The 14,615-nt window shown below is 45.4% G+C and overlaps 1 long non-coding RNA gene across 1 annotated transcript; it reads left to right on the top strand.

The window, feature by feature from the left end:
- The first annotated feature begins 554 nt into the window (after positions 1-554).
- On the top strand, positions 555-12,504 carry LOC128424360 (uncharacterized). The gene is made up of 3 exons (XR_008332992.1): positions 555-1,339; positions 4,160-4,272; positions 10,251-12,504. It is a non-coding gene; the product is annotated as an uncharacterized LOC128424360 (long non-coding RNA).
- Positions 12,505-14,615: the final 2,111 nt, after the last annotated feature.

Genomic DNA, 14,615 nt, shown 5'->3' with positions numbered 1-14,615 from the left:
ATATTGATGGAAGAAGGAGCCCCTTTTAAGGGTGCAGGTTGCACTCACATGCTTCTCTGGGGGGACAGATTAGGGCTGGGTGTGGAGACAACCAGATCCTACAGACTGGCTTTCGCTTGAGCATTATGAATTTGGACCAGCAGGTTTAGGACAAATAAGAGAAAACCCATTGTTGCAGCCTCCCCCTTTTACATAGACAATTAGATGAAAACGGCACACGGCCACTTGCTGTGGAAGTCCAAAGTCCAGCCGCTGTTTTCTTGCTACCAGATGCTTACTGTTGGTATGCTGAGCCAGTCGTCCTTCCTGAGCACTTGATCTCGGGTCTTTGCAGTTGCATCTGCTGTGAGGAGTCACAAAGATCTTCACTTCAGCACAGCCAGAGCTCTGTACTTGGGGCAGGGCGGCTGGGAGAAAACAATGTGAGAAGGATCTGTAAGTTCTTGATCCAACATCTGACTACAAGATAACTCAGCAGCATCTCGCAGCACATCTTGGCTCTACCTCCTGTTAGTCTTTTTATCATCCTCTCCATGTTATGGCTGAGAACATTTCACTATTGTTTTGCCAAATCGGCTTTGCGAGACTTACAGGCTCCAGAGGGCTGCTGTAGACATTTACAGGAAAAGTCAAACATTTGAAAGCAAGGGTCAGTCTAAAGGTTCGTTCTTTATTTGGGGACAGCTTAAGAATGATTTAATAAGGTTAACTTCTGAAAGAAACACTCTGAAGTCCTCCTGGAGAAATATGCTGGCATCCTTGCCAGAGAGTTTATAGCTAGGATTCCTCTTGTACTGTAGAGGTAATTACTGCAGCTGCTTTGGAAAAGATTCTACATATAAAGCCGCCCTCTTATGAGCTGCAGAGCTCACAGGATCCTAAATCCACAAGGAGAGGCTCAAACCTTAGTCTGATTAAAGTTAAGTAAATCTTGGACCGGTGTCGGCGTTTCCCATGCCTAATTCCTTACCTTTGAATGAAGTATTATGAATGGAGTGCAATGTTAAGCCCAGTCTGAACCTTGTCAGCGATTTGTTAACATGGAAAGGACGTCTGGTCTGTATAGCCTGCTCAAAGTCCACAAGGCGGTGAAGGGGAAACTTTGACATTCGGGGGCATTAAGTATGGACAACAAAGAAGGCTTTTAGCCAGCGGCTTGGAACAGTCACAGCAGCAACCTGGGTCAAGTTACCTCAGCCATCTTGTCTTCTCTGGCTGGTCCTGGAGCAGATCTGGGTTAACTGCAGCCGTAGAAGATGATATGAGTTGGAAAATGCCACAACACTCATTTCTTTCTCCAGCAATTGCCATGAGGAACTGGAGCCTCTCTTGGCCTGAGGTGAGCTTTTGCTGCTTTTTCCAGAAAGGGGACTTCTCAGAAATAGTCCATGGGCAGGTTGACTATTTCGCTCGGTCAGCCGTTGGTATAGAGAACATTTCTCCCCTCCTTCCTGCACTCAGAAGGTGATGGCAACTCACTGGCAAATCACAGGAGAGCAGTTGCCAGTGGTGGTTCGTGACCAATGGAGCTGATAGGGTGGAAGGCAGGGAGGCCAACAGTAGGGGGAGCCAGAGGCATTGGCAGGCAGAACAAAATAGTTCTAGTTTTGCCCTCTTCCTCCCAGCTGAGTTCCAGACTTCCTTTTATGCCGCGTTTCTAGGCTAGGCTTTCAAGCACTGTGTCCATGCATTTTTTTTTAAATTTTTTTTTGCCCTGGTGCTTTCTCTGTGAAAAGTCACTCTTTTCTACTGAATCAGAGCAAATGAGAATCTGCAGAAAACTCAAATGGCTGTACAGTGGTACCTCGGGTTAAGAACTTAATTTGTTCTGGAGGTCCATTCTTAACCTGAAACTGTTCTTAACCTGAAGCACCACTTTAGCTAATGGGGCATCCTGCTGCTGCTGCGCCGCTGGAACACGATTTCTGTTCTCATCCTGAAGCAAAGTTCTTAACCTGAGGTACTATTTCTGGGTTAGCGGAGTCTGGAACCTGAAGCGTCTGGAACCTGAAGCGTCTGGAACCTGAAGCGTCTGGAACCCGAGGTACCACTGTATGTTCTGATTCTGTGGTAAAGAGCGGGTATTCGCAGGATAGGCATTGGGGCAAAAAAAAAAAAAGTGTTGTGGCTAGAGTTGAAGCTCACTGCATGACCTTGGGCTAGTCACTGCCTCTCAGCCTAACCTACCTCACAGGGTTGTTATGAAGGTAAAAATGGAGAGGAGGAGAACCAAGTATGCCCCCTTGAACTCCTTGTAGGGAAAGGTGGGACATAAACACAACAAATACCATATTTCACAGCATAACGGCCACATTTTCATGCTGATTTTTCTTTTTAAAGAAGGGGGTTGCGACCACGATGCGGTGAATTACGGGGCGGAGGATGGTGTCACGGACAGGCAGCAGAGGTGGTCGCTCGCCCTCTGCTTCCCCTTCTTGGTTGGGATGTCTTGGGCTGCGAACCCAAGGTGGCAGCAACTGTGGCAATGGCCCCCATGCAACCCCCCCATGCTGACCCCAACTCGCCTCAGAATCACCCCTGTGACTATGATGTGTTCAGTGCTTTGAGACTGATTTTAGGGTCTGAGAAGGGGTGGGGGGTTTACAACCATTATGCGGTGGCAACTATTGTGCAGTGATATGCGGTAAATAAACTGCTGCTCTCAGGTTCAGGAGGAGATTCAACTGCCCATGTGGCACCGTGTGCCTGCACAACTGAGCATGTCTATGGGTCCTTTGCCTCAGGTGGCAAAATGTCTTGGGACAGCCCTGGCTGCAGGCAGTTTGAAAGAGGGTCAGGGAGGTTCTGCTCACCCTGCTGTTGTATCTAGGAAAACTGGCACTGCAGATATTGTTTTTAGAAACCCGCTGGGCCCGTTTGCCTAGGGACAATGGTGGATTAAAAGATATACCTGTTTGTGCCATGGGAAGCAGAACCTGTCTCAAGCCACTTTCAGCTGTCTGAAGGAGGACTGCCTCAGACACACAATTCTGCCATATATATATATATATATATATATATATATATACTCTGACTGCAACGAAGTTTCCTACTTACCATGGGCTGAGTTCCCAAAATATGAACAGTGCATAAAAATTATGAATGGGTGGTAACCCTACCCTGTAATTACACTCCTGCGCCAGCATTTTAAATCTCTTGGTTGTTCTGCCAAGTTCACTGCTACGGCAGATCTGCCTCCTGGTTGCTCACAATGGCATTTAGTTTCCCCTCACAATCTGATGAGGCATAAATTCCACCTACTGGGCCTTCTGCCAAGCCAACCGCTGCAGCCCCCCCCCCAATCCTGCAAGTCTGAACATGCACCCACACATCCAACATGTTCAGATATTTCAAGGACTTGGAGTGGCCACACTTTCTTGCCCCCACTCTAGGCTTTCCCATGTTAGGGGGAGACTCTTCAAGCCCTTCCTGGCTTAAAAACTTGTCCAGCGCTGTTTGCATTTCTTGGCATACAAACACAGGGGAGCTCTTATATTACAGTGGTACCTCAGGTTACATACACTTCAGGTTACAGACTCTGCTAACGCAGAAATAGTACCTCGGGTTAAGAACTTTGCTTCAGGATGAGAACAGAAATTGTGCTGCAGCAGGAGGCCCCGTTAGCTAAAGTGGTGCTTCAGGTTAAGAACGGTTTCAGGTTAAGAACGGACCTCCGGAACGAATTAAGTACCATATTTTTTGCTCTATAAGACTCACTTTTTCCTTCCTAAAAAGTAAGGGGAAATGTGTGTGCGTCTTATGGAGCGAATGCAGGCTGCGCAGCTATCCTAGAAGCTAGAACAGCAAGAGGGATCGCTGCTTTCACTGCGCAGCGATCCCTCTTGCTGTTCTGGCTTCTGGGATTCAGAATATTTTTTTTCTTGTTTTGCTCCTCCAAAATCTAGGTTGCGTCTTGTGGTCTGGTGCATCTTATAGAGTGAAAAATACGGTACTTAACCCGTGCTATCACTGTATTTTACATTTCCTCCTTCTCCAAGCTGTAGGGAGTTCAGGCCAAATCTGCACAGGACCTTCTGGAGTCCTCAAACAACTGGGTCTTTACCTTTTAGTTACCAATATGCAGATGGAGCAGATCCGGTGTTGCAGAAGCAAGTGCATTGGTAGAACAATGTCCATATTTAACATTGGTCCTGTCCAGCTCTCCTTTCAGCTACCGTCTAGACGTGAGCTGCCAAACCTCCAGGGCTAATCGGAAGCCTCTAGTTTTTGCTGGCTCCCTCCAGGTGGTGATGGGAGGACTTGAAGCTCCAGGTGGGTGAGAGCAGCTTTAATTTTTTATTACTATTAAGAAGACCCTGTGTGCAGCTTGCAAGCTTTAATCAAGCTTTGAAGTAGTGTATAGATTCTCAGGGATGTTTGTATGTCATCTACCCACCTCCCCATCCCCTCCCCTCTCCCAATTAACCTCCGTCACCAGGGCTCAGTGATGAGAGGGAGCCCAGAGGAAGACTCATCAGGGCCCACCCTCATGACACCCCCAGGCTCTGCCCCTAGGCCTCAGGCTTGGGCCCTGAAATCTCAGGATCTGGGACGCTCCTCACCTGGCAACTCTAGTCTAGACTGAGGCAACGATGAAGAAAGGCCGTGTGTATCCTGCCGTCACACTGCCAGGTGAGTGTGCATCACAGTCCAGATCCCTGGAACAACCAACTGCCCATAGACCATAGTCATGCCAAGGCAACACCATTATGCATGGCAGAACATAGGTCAGAACAATGCTCTGCACAGTAATTGAGAGAGAGAGTGGAGTGCTGCTGTGGATGCGCCCAGTCACAAGTGCCAGGGAGTGCATGTCGTAAGACAGCAATGGGGAACGTGTGGCCTGCCAGATATTGTGGGACTACATCTCCCATCATCCCATTCTGTCTGGAAGGAGGCGGTGGATAGGAGCTGGAGTCCAGCAAGATTTGGAGGGCCACAGCTTCCCCATCCTTGAAGGAGATCATCAAATGAAAAGTATCAGTTCTCATTTTCCATATTTCCCAGGAGTTTCAGGTTTGCTTTTTGTGAAATATTACTGGGATAGTCTCTCTGTCCCCACCCCTTTGCCCCATCTTAGCCTTGTCAAGTTCCTCCTGTACTACAGACATTCTGTTTCCTCTCACTTTTAAAACAGGCTGTTCATTGAAAGATCTAAAAAGTGTAAACAAATAGTTTCATGTTGCTGGCACAGGGTTTCTCTCTCTCTCTCTCTCTCTCTCTCTCTCTCTCTCTCTCTTTTATAAAATGCAGACATCTGGGTTAGAGATGTGAGAAAAACTGCAAAGAATTTGGGAAGGTTCAAAGGCTCACGTTATTAAAGTTTTAATAATCTCCTTTCTGCCCAGACACAACCCCCTGCTAGCTTTTAAATCTCAAAGGAAAATGCAATCTCTGAAGATTAGGGTAGTTAATTAGGGTAGAATCTTCCTTGTGAAAACCTGTAGAAAGAAGTACTGGCTCTTTTTTCGCCCTTTTTTTGTTGTTGAAAGAAAATATCCAAATGGGAGTAGGTGAGTGGCAGAAACCTTTTTGCGTTCAGTGTTTTAATTTAAAAACTTCAAAGACTCCTGCTGAGTTTCTAAACTGCAGAGTGAAGAGTTTCCACAATTACAGCACTCAAATAATAAACCCACATCTTCACCATCGTCCAAAGGTGTAGAAGTGGTGGTCTTGGCCCCCAAAGCAATTTCACATGGCCCTTGAGAGCCCCACCAAAGAAGTGGTAAAAGGTTTGCCCACATACGTGGTGACAGCAGTCACAAAATTAAAAGATGCCTGCTTCTTGGGAGGAAAGCAATGACAAACCTTGACAGCATCTTAAAAAGCAGAGACATCACCTTGCCAACAAAGGTCCGTATAGTTAAAGCTATGGTTTTCCCAGTAGTGATGTATAGAAGTGAGAGCTGGACCATAAAGAAGGCTGATCGCCAAAGAATTGATGCTTTTGAATTATGGTGCTGGAGGAGACTCTTGAGAGTCCCATGGACTGCAAGAAGATCAAACCTCTCCATTTTTAAGGAAATCAGCCCTGAGTGCTCTGGAAGGACAGATCCTGAAGCTGAGACTCCAATACTTTGGCCACCTCATGAGAAGAGAAGACTCCCTGGAAAAGACCCTGATGTTGGGAAAGATGGAGGGCACAAGGAGAAGGGGGCGACAGAGGACGAGATGGTTGGACAGTGTTCTCAAAGATACAAACATGAGTTTGACCAAACTACGGGAGGCAGTGGAAGACAGGAGTGCCTGGCATGCTCTGGTCCATGGGGTCATGAAGAGTCAGACACGACTAAACGACTAAACAGCAGCAACAACAACATACGTGTGGAAAGTGAAATATGGTAATTTCCCAGCTATATATGGAAATGTTACATATAGAGCATTTGTACTGATGGATCTCTCTTACTTTTAGAATGCAACACAACACCTTTTCATGCATTTGTCCAGCCTTTTGCACAGCTGATGCATAGAGCCAACAGGAGCTCTACATTAATTTTGGGCATCCAGTTTTCACCTGATCTTTCAGATGCAGTTGGAGTTAAGCACCTGCAGACAAATCCAGGTTGCACAATTAAAGTAGATTTGGCGCTGTTGTGCAACAAACTCTCTTTGTGACGCGGCAGCTAAAAAAGCCAATGCAATTCTGGGCTGCATCAATAGGAGTATAGCATCTAGATCAAGGGAAGTAATAGTGCCACTGTATTCTGCTCTGGTCAGACCTCACCCGGAGTACTGTGTCCAGTTCTGGGCGCCACAGTTCAAGAAGGACACTGACAAACTGGAACGTGTCCAGAGGAGGGCAACCAAAATGGTCAAAGGCCTGGAAACGATGCCTTATGAGGAACGGCTAAGGGAGCTGGGCATGTTTAGCCTGGAGAAAAGGAGGTTAAGGGGTGATATGATAGCCATGTTCAAATATATAAAAGGATGTCACATAGAGGAGAGAGAAAGGTTGTTTTCTGCTGCTCCAGAGAAGCGGACACGGAGCAATGGATCCAAACTGCAGGAAAGAAGATTCCACCTAAACATTAGGAAGAACTTCCTGACAGTAAGAGCTGTTCGACAGTGGAATTTGCTGGCAAGGAGTGTGGTGGAGTCTCCTTCTTTGGAGGTCTTTAAGCAGAGGCTTGACAACCATATGTCAGGAGTGCTCTGATGGTGTTTCCTGCTTGGCAGGGGGTTGGACTCGATGGCCCTTGTGGTCTCTTCCAACTCTATGATTCTATGATTCTATGATTCTTTGCACAGCCCACCCTGGACTTACTGCAGCAAGACAAGTGATGGGAAAAGTGTGGGATAACAGCAGCTTGATGTGATGTCCCATAGCCTCCCTGCACATAAATGCTCAATAAATAGGGAACGACAGAATCTCATGACTTTTTGTGAACTATGGTCTGGATCCAAATGGCAGCATAGACTCACCAAAGGTCTTTGCAACAGGGCAAAGAAATGCTGGTCCACCTTGAATCACATATGCCTTACCACAATCTCCTTTCGAAGGCAGCATGCCATTCACCCTGGGGGATGCTGCCTGAATAGGGCACGTCTAAAAACCCTTTGGGTTACCTGGATCCCAGCTTTGGTTTTGGTTCTGTGCTTGAAGATCTAAACCTAGGGTTTTATCCAACCCTAGCCATACTCAGAGTATGCCTGCTGAAATTAATAAACATTATTAACTGAGGTCCACAGAAAATATATGACAAGGCAAGACTTTGGGCTGAACAATTGGGTTCTTAGTCCAAACATTTTAAAAAGAACACCTCCCACTTTAAACAGGATGAACACCTCCCACTTTAAACAGGATGAAGAGAGGAGGATGGGGGCAGAGGTTTTCTCAAACTTGCTCTGGTTTTTTTCTGTTTCTGACTACATTTTTTGGGGTAGCTTATAAGAAATCTTCAGAAATTGTTCTTTTCGGAAAACAGCTTGAGATCTTTAGTTTCCCTTGTGTTGGAATTCTATATTTATATGATTTTCTTGTCCTGTGCATGCTTTGGTTAATAACAGCAATAATTCTCTCCCTCTCTTTCTCTCTCCAGCCTCCTAACAACCAATTAGAGCACGAAGCATTCTTGGCTACATTGCCATTCCAGGAGCTTATTAAGTTGTGTGTGTGTGTGTGTGTGTGTGTGTGTGTGTGTGTGTGTGAAGCGGTGGTGGTGGGGAACTGCTAGCAAACAGGCATTCTTTAAAAAAGTAAAATTGCTTTTTAGAAGTCAGCCCCATCCTATGGTATGAAAAAAATGCATTTTACAAAGGAAGTTTGTAGTACCAGAATGCAAAGTGTCCAGGATTTTCTGATGTGGCCTAAAGCTTGGAAGCACTTTCCCTCACTAAGTGGTTCCAAGGTTTTCTAGCTACAGAAATTTATTAGTTTTTGCAGTGGATTTGGGTTTTACTGAGTCTTTCAAAGCGGATCTTGCGGGTGCTTCCCAACCCTGTGTTTCCTCCTTGACGTTGGCAACTAAACCATGGTTACTTTCCCAAGAGGTGCTGAGATTGCATGCACACCGGATCGGATTTCTTCCTCACAGCTTGCTACTGAAGATTGGGGCATGGGAGATCGGCCTTCCATAAACTCTTGCATTTGGGGCAGGGGGGTGGGGACTTGCCTTTTGTGTGGTTCCTTCTGTGGGGAATTAAATCTAAGAATCCCTGTGGACCCACGTATGTGGGTGAACAACAAAAACATCATCTGGGTGTCTGGATTAAAATTGTGGAGCTAGCACACACAGAGCCCTAGTATCAGAGTTGAACAGTAGTGTAGCATTAGGAATACAGGCTGTTAAATCTTTTTGTTCTGTTCATCTGCACACAGCAACTGGCCTCTTTCTACTTACACTGTTAAGTAAGTTTAAAATGATTACTTACTTATTCCAGATTTCAGCCATGCATCGTTCCATGCAGCAGCAAGGAGGATACAGGCAAAATAGTCTAGGGTAGAGAATACAGCAAAGTAGCTTATGAGGTCTCAGTTTGGGAGCAGGCACAGGCATGTCCTTCTCATGGCCTACATGATGCAGAGAGAAAGATAAAGGAAGAGGAAAGCTTTTGCTTCTTCCATCTTTGGAGGAGAGGGGACATGACTCAGCTGAGTCCATCTAGCAATACTGTACAACTCTGTGGTCCTTTATCCCTTCATGTACTAACTAGCCCTATGCTTGCTAGCTGCAGTTTACTGCAATCTCTCACATCTTCCACACTGCAGTGCAATGGTGAGGAAGTGGCCTGTGGGGCTTTTCCACCCAAAATATTGCCTCCCCACTTCACTATTCCCCCTCCATATCAATGAAGCAGTTAGGTTGAGGAGGTTCTCCCTCCAAAGTCTAATTGCAGTACGGTTGGGGAGGGGGGATATTTGAGCAGCAGGCTGCATCTGGGGAAGGAAAAGTTAACCCTCTCTTTCCCGTGAGCCTAACTGAGGTGGGGGTGTAGGCTGAGAGACTGGATACATGTGTTGCATGTGTGTGGTCATGCATGCATGTGCTTGGTGAATGTTGTAAGCAGCCTTGAGTATGGTTTGAACTATGGAAAGGTTGCATAAAAATAAAATTATGTATGTATGTATGTATGTATGTATGTTCCAGCAGGGCTATTATATACTTGACTGGACCTGTCCACTTGGTTCTGGGGTCTGCAACATAAGAGGGAGAGACCCTCTAAGTGTCCCTATTCTCCAGGGACAGTCCCGGATTTACAGAAGTTGTTCTGGGTTCTGATTTGATCCCGGAATGTCCCACTTTTCCTTAGGACATCCCTATTTTCATCAGAGAAATGTTGGAGGATATGGAGTTATGCGACTTCAGAGCCAAGGAGATAAGTAACTATACAACCTTTAGGAGGCATCTGAAGGCAGTCCTTTATAGGGAAGTTTTAAAATGTTTTATTATGCTTTTATATATGTTGGAAGCCACCTAGAGTGCCAACCTAGTCAGATGGGTGGAAAATAATAATAATAATAATAATAATAATAATAATAATAATAATAATAATGGAATAGGACACCCCCATTTTCATCAAAGAAATGTTGGAGGGCATGCAGGAAAGCAGTTCTAGTCAATAAGTTATAGAGTTATCTGGACTCCAATACTCATTGTTTATGCCTAGTATTTCACCACTGGTTTTCCAGTTACAAATGTGTTTTTCCACCTCCTTGGAACATCCTCAGCAGTGAATGTGAATGAAACAGTTTGAGCCTTGCTGATACTCCAAACACCTTTTTCCGGTGGTTTTCCGCCTTTCTTTTCCAGAACTTTATAACTCCCCAGCATTCCTCAAAGCAAAGACCACACAGCTCATCACATGCCAAAGGAAGAAAACTCTGGTTTGGTTTGAGTCCACGATGACTCAGCAACAACTTTTGATGACGAGGACAAAATAGCTTCCCAAGTAAAGAAGGGCAGCCATCTGACTAAGGCTCTCAGGTGTCGACCCATTCAGACACGGAGTTGTTCTGTGTTGCATAAAGACTTCTTTTTCACAAGAACGTCTAAGAGAGATAGACCAAACTAGTCTCCCCTTTAAACATAAACATCCCTTCTGGCAAACTGGATTCCATTTTCAACCTTCCACTGCTTTGAAATATTAGAGCAACGAAATGATGTAATCTTGTGACCTGAGTGAACGGATGGCAAACAGCCCAGCAGGAGTAATACCTGGCTGCGTTGCTCACTTCAAGGAGGAAATATTTGTACTGCTACTGGCAGTGGCCTAATTCTGTAGACAAACACGGTCTCGCCAGTGACCATTTTTCTTCCTGGGTCACCTTGTACAGCAGGGCAATTTGCACGCCTAACCTGAATGCTGCTGGATTCCTTAGCAGTTGACATGCAGACTGCACATCATTGAAAAGCCCTGAGTTTTGGGTGATGCTGTGAAACAATAGCCCCTTTTCTATATTATGTTGAATGCTAAAGGATTAAAAAAAATGGATGGAGGCAACTTAGCATGAGCTTATCGCTCTTTGTACAAGGTATTTTAGTGGTGGTGGGCTTGCTCAATAGCGGTAGGCATGGGAATTCTGGTGCTACAAGCATGTCTCTCTGGCTGTGAAACATTGGATGGAGTGGAAAAATACTAGAATCACAGGAAGTCAGCCTGTTCATTTATCTAGGCTCGTATTATCTGCTCTGATTGGCAGAGGCTCTCCAGGATCTTTCACCAGCACCCAATCTCTATTGTGCCTTGAACCATGGATCTTCTGCATGCAAAGCTCTTCTTCTTACCTATGTTCCTTCCCAGAACCAAATACACTGCTTGGACACCTGCAGCCAATTTATAAACTATAGCAGTGTCAACTTACTGTCTATCACAATGATGCCTTTACTTAGAACCTAAAACCACTTCTATAAAACTGAACGACAGCTCATTCAGACTGGCTTCTCTCCTCTACAGCTCAACAGCTTGTTCTTGATAAACTGAGATTTAACAAGGCACAGTATGAAATACAAGGCTGTGAAATACCACCCCACCCTTAATGCCTCTTTGGTCTTCCAGGCAATTTGTCTTCCCAGTTCACAGTCTCTGAACCAGGGGTGGCCCAAGAAATTTTGCTGCTTGCAAGGTGATGCCTCAATTCTACATAGTGAAACCAAGTCTTCTTGGCAGCTGAATCTTACTTACACACTAGTGAAAGAACAGCATCTTCCGCCACACCTGAGGGCAGCAGAGCATCTTAGGGATCACCTGACTGATAACCTGGTGCACACAGAGACCTGTCCTCCAACACCTTGTCTGCTGTCTGAGTCAGCTGCTTCACTCTGCCTAACGGTAGGGACCAACTCCCAGCCACCAAATCTTCCTGGCCTGTTTACCAACGTCCTGCAAACAAGTAAAATACCTGGAACCAACAGCAAATTAGAAGTAAGAAGACCTGTAAAGCCAGCCAAGGGCATTTCAAGGTATGTAGCCTTGGAAGTGGGGAAGAGCTTGACTTTTTGACCATTTTTACCACGGGTTTATGAAGCCTGGAAAATGTGTGCTTCAAGATATGGTGAAAGCCAAACCGGGCAAAGAGGGGAAATCATTAACTCTGAAAAGCCCTGGAGTGGTTTAATAATTGTTGCTCTAAGGGGATCTACATAGACTGGAAAGGAGGGTTTGATAAATGCGACTGTACTCTGTTGGAGCTATTTGCAGGGGAGCTGTATTAACTACAGTGGACACTCGGGTTGCGAACGTGATCCGTGCGGGAGGCAAGTTCTTAACCTGCAGCGCTGCATCTGAGCACGCGCCAGTTGTGATTCGGCGCTTCTGCGCATGCGCAAAGTGCAATATAGCGCTTCTGCACATGCACGACCGTCGAAACCCGGAAGTAACCCATTCAGGTACTTCCGGGTTTCAGCGCGTCCGTAACCCCCAAAAAAACGCAACCTGAAGCGCCTGTAACCTGAGGTATGACTGTCATTGATTTGTAAGACATCACAGACAAGAGCCAGCTAGGGATCAAAAGAGCCTTTCTGATGCAAAAATAACCTGCAGCCCTGAGGCAGATGCTTCTCTCTCTGGTTCATGAGCAATATGGGGCTGCTGGTCTCCATTAGAGAATCTTTGCCTTCTGTTTCCCTATGGCATGGCAGGCAGCGCATACATGAGATCAGAGGTGTTCAACCTTTCTGAGTCCACAGCTCCCTGAACCAACTACATTCTTTCTCCCCTATGAGCCTCAGAAGCCCAGTTTTTGTTAGAATTCCTGATCCATGATTGCAGTCATAGTCACCCCTTGCTGGCAGAGCCCCTCACCCCTTTCTGAACACCCTCCCTTGTGGCGTGTTCTTCTCTCCCCTCTTCTTGGGAGTCCTCCAGGTCGCAGCCCCCTCCACCCCAGAGAGAGATGCCTCCTCACGCTGCTTCACAGGGAACTCAGAAGAGGATGCCCCCAGACTTGGTGGCCCTATGGAGAGTGGCCAAAGGTGAATGTGAGGTCTGCACCTTGCTCACCTGACTTCCCTTCCAACTTTAGCTCCTGACCTACATGTGAACGTCCAGGGAAAAGGAGGAAATGTATGAGCAAATGGGTGATTTTTTTTTATTTTAAACCTTGAAGGCTGATTGACAGGGCTGAGAGGTGCAGCTGAATTTGCATCCCACGTGTGATGCCTGGGCTGCTTTCCCTCTTCAAACCTCCCAAGGAGCTGCAGCGAGCTTATATCTGGCTTCTCATCTGCCACCTTGAAAACATGTCTAGGTAATTGTTCCAAAGCAAAATGAAGAGGTGACATAATTTGACGTGATTTTAATAACTGTAAACATACAACCTGACCTTTGGAGGCCCATTTTCGCGCTTTGGCGCATGTGGTGCCTCGGGAGCAGGTGCCTCCTTTGTACCACCTCGCCCTAGTTAGTTAGTTATGCTGCGAAAACTGGGCTAAAAAAAGACCTGCAGCTTTCACACTGAGTAAACGTGCAACAGCCCTCTAGCGAAAGGGCCTGGGAATGTTGATGTCTGGTGGATTAAGAGATCTCAGGATCCTCTCTTGCAGGAACAGAAACTGCAGGACAGCTTGGGAACAGGAAAGCAGAGGAGACCGTAGGTGAATGGAGGGGGAAGGTAGTGTTTGGAGGTAGCTGTAGTAGACCAGCAGTAGGAGGAAGGAGATTATGGAACTGGGGGTGGATTGGTAAGGAGGTTACAGCAAATGGATGGAATCAGCACTGTGACTCTAGCTCAGTAGTTATTATTTTAATTTTTATTTATGATTTTCACTTTTATACATTTCAATAACTTTACAATCATTTTAACATTTCAAAACTTGACTTCCTTCCCCTTCTTTCTGCGGTTCCATATATATATATATATATATATATATATATATATATATATATATATTCTGCATATTCCAAATTAACTTAATCTTAATTCATCTACTTTAAATGTATACTCTTATAAAATTGCAAGTTATTACAATAATCCTGCCAACGTTATTATCTGTTTACAGTTTGTCTGTAAATATTCAACAAACCATTTCCATTCTTTTATAAAGAGTTTGTTATCTTGATTTCTTATTTTTCCAGTAACTTTCGCCTTTTCTGCATATTCCGTAAGTTTTTGTATCCATTCTTCTTTCGTCAGGACTTCTTCTTCTTTCCATTTTTGGGCAAATAACATTCTTGCCGCTGCAGTCGCATACATGAATAAATTTCTATACAGTTTGGGCAGTTCTGTCCCTATAATTCCCGAAAGGAAAGCTCAGTAGTTCTCAAAGTTTTTCTTTTTCTGTGGGCCGCACTTTCAGATTAAAAATTTGCTCATGCCACACCAAATTTCTTATTGATAAGAAATACTTTGCAAAACAGTGAATTGTCCTTAGTATCTCCTGATGTTCTTGCTCTCATTTGGAACAGATACCAATCCATGTTCTGCAAATAATAAAAGTTTGGTACTGTACTTTTGCCACACTGAAATGTTTAAATGTTTGTTGTCCTGGAGTCTTCCTGCCATGCTTGCCATCCTCTCCTGCCACACCAGTGTGGCATGCCACGCCCTCTGAGAGAGGCCAGAGCCCTGGTGAAGCGCTGTGAGCCAAGCCACCTCCAAGCATCAGATGCCCAGATAAATTCCTTGGCATAAGTTGTCAGGGCACTACTGAACCCACATGCCCACAGGACACCTGATA

This window comes from Podarcis raffonei, chromosome 12, assembly GCF_027172205.1.
Source record: "Podarcis raffonei isolate rPodRaf1 chromosome 12, rPodRaf1.pri, whole genome shotgun sequence".
Classification (NCBI taxonomy): domain Eukaryota; kingdom Metazoa; phylum Chordata; class Lepidosauria; order Squamata; family Lacertidae; genus Podarcis; species Podarcis raffonei.
This window is presented reverse-complemented; position numbering and strand designations above follow the sequence as displayed.